General features: G+C 35.7%; 1 non-coding gene across 1 annotated transcript; it reads right to left on the bottom strand.

Moving 5' to 3' along the window:
- Positions 1-3968: 3968 nt before the first annotated feature.
- Positions 3969-4075, bottom strand: LOC127098896 (small nucleolar RNA R71). Its single transcript, XR_007793580.1, has one exon. It is a non-coding gene; the product is annotated as a small nucleolar RNA R71 (small nucleolar RNA).
- Between the last annotated feature and the right edge of the window lie 351 nt (positions 4076-4426).

The raw sequence follows: 4426 nt of genomic DNA, 5'->3' as shown, positions 1-4426 counted from the left end.
CAATTGATATTTGTTTACATGGAGATGCTCTATTGTCGTCAAGCCTCATTCGCGTAGATGATGATGCTGGATATTTGAAAGTATCCCTCTACGACAATGGAACATGTCCATCTAAACATATATCAATTCTATCTTCAAAAGATAAGGGACCAAAAATATAAGGGGATTACGCAGCAAATCGAGTCAGTTGCATAAAAAGAAAAAGGTATAAACACAATTATATGATATTTATGCATAGAAAATGTTAATTCTTGATCTTATACATCACCTAACTAATTTTATGATATTTTAGGTTCATGCTATTGATATTGAACAAAAAGAGGTTGTTGCTAAGAAGACTGCTGCTACCAAGAAAAACATACATCTCAGAGATGCTTTTGCTACTTAGTTTTATTTCTTTTTAAGTTATGAATTGGTTGTATATAGAATCTTTAGAAGTTAAACGATTATATATCAGTGGATTGTTGTATATGTATGGATTGTTGTATATAAGGCTTGTTGAATGCAATGTGTGAAAAAGGGCTTCAAATTATATAGTTTTGGGTGTACTGCTTCAATATACAGGTTGTCTAAAATAAAATAAAAAAATATAGCGCTTTTTAAAAAAAAAATTTAAATAACCACCCACTTTAGAGGGCGCTTTTACTGGAAAGCGCCCTCTAAAGTGGAAACATTTAAGGGTTTAGAGGGCGCTTCTACTGGAAAGCGCCCTCTAAACCCTTAAAAGTTTCCACTTTAGAGGGCGCTTTCCAGTAAAAGCGCCCTCTAAACCCCTTAAATGTTTCCACTTTAGAGGGCGCTTTTTTGAAAAAGCGCCCTCTAAAGTGGCCCTTAAAGGTCTTAAAGAGCCACTTTAGACAGCGCTTTCACTAGGAAAAAAAGCGCTGTCTTTACCTATGCCAGCGCCAGATTAGAGGGCGCTTTAAAGCGCTGTTATAGGCCAAAAAAAGCGCCCTCTTTTCCCTTATTTGGCGTAGTGCATAATTAGACTGATTCTCTTTTATTATGGCTCTTAGGTAATATTTAGTCTGATATAATTCTGATTGAATAGTCATTTAAGCCAATGATTTTATGTAATTTTACTTTTTTCTATAAAAATCATAGCCTATTAAGAGTTTTAGGAGGCCAACTTTTACCAAAAATTTTATTCCAAGTTTCTACGTAATATTTGTTCCCTTTTTCTATGTAACTCATGTCTCCAAAGGAGTAATTGTGGATCAATGTTTAATCATAATTCAGGTTTTGTCATCCATTATATTTCAATTGTTCATCTGTTGTAAACAATATGAATTTGATAATGAATACCGTTTCGATTATGTTTTCCCTCACCATGAGTGAGTACTTAATTAGGGACTAGGGGTTATGGAGATTATTTTAAGACCTATTGTATGATTTGTTACTATCGATTATGATAATTTTAATTAAACTTGTTTTTTAATATGAGTTCATACATTCCAACTTTGTTACGAAATCAAGTGATTCTTAGGTATCAATCGTTGTCTGAAAGGATATGTTTCGATACTAGAGCCAGATTTTTAAACAACCTAGTCCAAAACAGCGAAAGCGCTTGGATGAATTTAAGAAAACATATAGCTGAGCAAAAGCAACGACTCATCGAAGAATAATCCGACCGTGCGAAAGCAGACAAATTGTTCTTTGTCGGTATGGACGATACGCTGGCGAAAGCAGATATTGTTCATATTTATCTATTTTCTATAATTTATGAGGAATTATCGTAATAGAAGTAACGATGATTGTGCGATTGTGTTAGAGTATGAACCATAACACAAGGTCCTGTTTGTCCCAATTGAGATTTAAGTGATTTTTCTGTTAAGCTATTTTCATTTCATTATTTTTTCTATTAGGTTGTTTACCAAAATCCATATTTTTGATTTCTCTAGATATACACCGATAGGACGAAATACGGTACTTAAGCCATTGGTCTCTGTGGTTCGATATCTATTTTATTACTTCTCACAACCGTGCACTTGCGGTTACATCAAGTTTTTGGCGCCGTTGTCGGGGACTTCTTGCGTTTAATATTGAACTTTTTGTTTGATCATTGTATTGACTAGAGCTTACTTTTCTGTTTATTGTATTGTGTTTGTTTGTTGTGGTTCTCGCTGCTCTTGTATGCGAAGAACTCAGTCTGTTGGTAACTTAGTTGAGCCCATAGACAAAATCGAGCGTTTCTTACTCGAGAGACGCTGAAACCTTATATTACAAGCTATGGTCAATCTAGTTGATACTAAGCCCCTTAAGGATTATGTTATTCCCACTGAAGAGGAACCACATTGTAGTATTATGCACCCGTCAATTACTGAAGGAGAAGAGCGACCTAAAACGCTGCGGAATTTAAAAATTTCTCCTATAGTGATCCTTACGAATGGGCATGATCAATGATAGAATCGTTACCTCTTGTGCCGATTGAAACCTTTGATGCAGATCTACGGAGCGATCACGAACATTGAATGGTGACAACGCCTCTACTCAATCCACACGAACGGATTCATTCAATCTCAGTGCTAACTGTTACGAATGAAGGCTTTGAGTGGAAGAGAGAGAGAGAGAAACGAAATTACAACTGCACAAATGCTTCAGCACAAGGGTTCTATTTATAAAACCACTTGTGTGGGCTTCAAGCTAAAAATCCCACTTAAGTGTATGTGGCCCATATCTTATATTATGCCAAAATCACTTAAGCGCGTGGTACCTTACCATATTTCGTATTCTACTTAAGTACACCGTATCTTACGATGTTCTACAATTCATTTAAGCGCACCGTACCTTACGGTATTTCTTAGTTACTCTATATCTCATCAATTTGTCCTTTTGTGTGTGACCATGTAGATTTTCGCGGCATTGACAATTATATTAAATCACGTATTTAACATGATAAACAGTGAGCGGTATCTAGCAACACATCACTGCTATCCAAGACACGAAAATGTCATGTGATCTGACAAATCCTTTTATGATAATACTTATGTGAGAAATTACCCTTTTGCCCTTATGTTCATATTGAACATAAGGCATATACCGTGTCATCCTTGTCAAATTCAATATTGGGCCCGTAGACATTTATCCTGTTACGCAGGATGAGCGAATTCCATCTAGGTCACTCATATCCCTCAACATGCTTCATGGAGTACCCATCAACTGTCTTTATGGTCATCCAGTTACGGACAACGTTTGATCAACAATAAGGCACTTGACTCTACATCTAGGGTTCATAGTGGTTTCAGGTCGAAGGGTGGTATACACCATTATCACCATGAGAATAACTTATGACATTTTGCATAACATTCTATATAGTATTCTCATAGCGGGTCAATCCAGTATAAATATTACTCTTAATATTCATACATATGTTTAAGACTTGATAACTCCTTATCCATGATCCATGAGATGTGATCATCAGTCTATATACATAATAGTCTTAATGCTTTAATGTTATCCCACTTCACAATAAAGCTCGACTACGGATACTTTAAGAATAATGTCCTTATGTTTAATGTGATCTCATGATTAAGTCACACTTGATACATTAAATGGATTAGCTATTCTAGGGACTTTATTAAACAAACATAATAAAGAAAAAGTCTTTTATTATTAATAAATAATTCGATACAAATACCAAAAGTATAAGCCTCTAGGGCTTACACCAACAATTACGACTAATAATTTTGAATTAAAACCTTCCTTGATTGGTATGGTGCAACAACACTAATTTGTTAGTTTACCTTCGGAAAATCCGAATCTTCATCTTTCTATCTTTGTTGATAAATATGGTACCATTAAGGCACATGGTGTTGAACAAAACACCATCTACCTTTATTTGTTTCCCCTTTCTCTAAGAGACTGTGCGCGGGCTTAGCTCATATCCTTTCCCTTCAATTATATTACTTCCTAGACTCAATTGAAAGTGGCCTTTCTTGCACGGTACTTTCCGCCAATAAAAACGGCCCAAGTTAGGAATGAGATAAATAACTTAAGGCAAGAAGATGGAGAATCCTTGTTTGACGCGTGGGAGTGTTATAAAGATTTGTTAAGATTATGCCATTTCCATGGGCTTGAGAAGTGGATCATGATCCATACCTTTTACAATGGTTTCCTTTACTCCACAAGGATGACCTTAGATGTGGATTTTGGAGGAGCCCTAAAGAATAATCCTCAAGATATAGCCTATAATTTGATATAAGAGATGGCGATAAACCACCACTCATAGGAAAGCATGCGACAAGTTGCCACTAAATCTACCCCTAAGACCGATGACATTTTTGAGGTTAATATGTTTGATCATATGAATGCTAAGTTGGATATCATTTACCAAAAGATATATAGTCTAAGCATTTCACCTCCCACGACCACAATTCCAGCCCTTATTGCTTCTGTTTCCCCATCAACTCTCTACTGTGAGATATAC

The sequence above is a fragment of the Lathyrus oleraceus genome, chromosome 6, assembly GCF_024323335.1.
Source record: "Lathyrus oleraceus cultivar Zhongwan6 chromosome 6, CAAS_Psat_ZW6_1.0, whole genome shotgun sequence".
Classification (NCBI taxonomy): domain Eukaryota; kingdom Viridiplantae; phylum Streptophyta; class Magnoliopsida; order Fabales; family Fabaceae; genus Lathyrus; species Lathyrus oleraceus.
The sequence above is the reverse complement of the archived record's forward strand: the minus strand, read 5'-3'. Positions and strand labels throughout refer to the sequence as shown.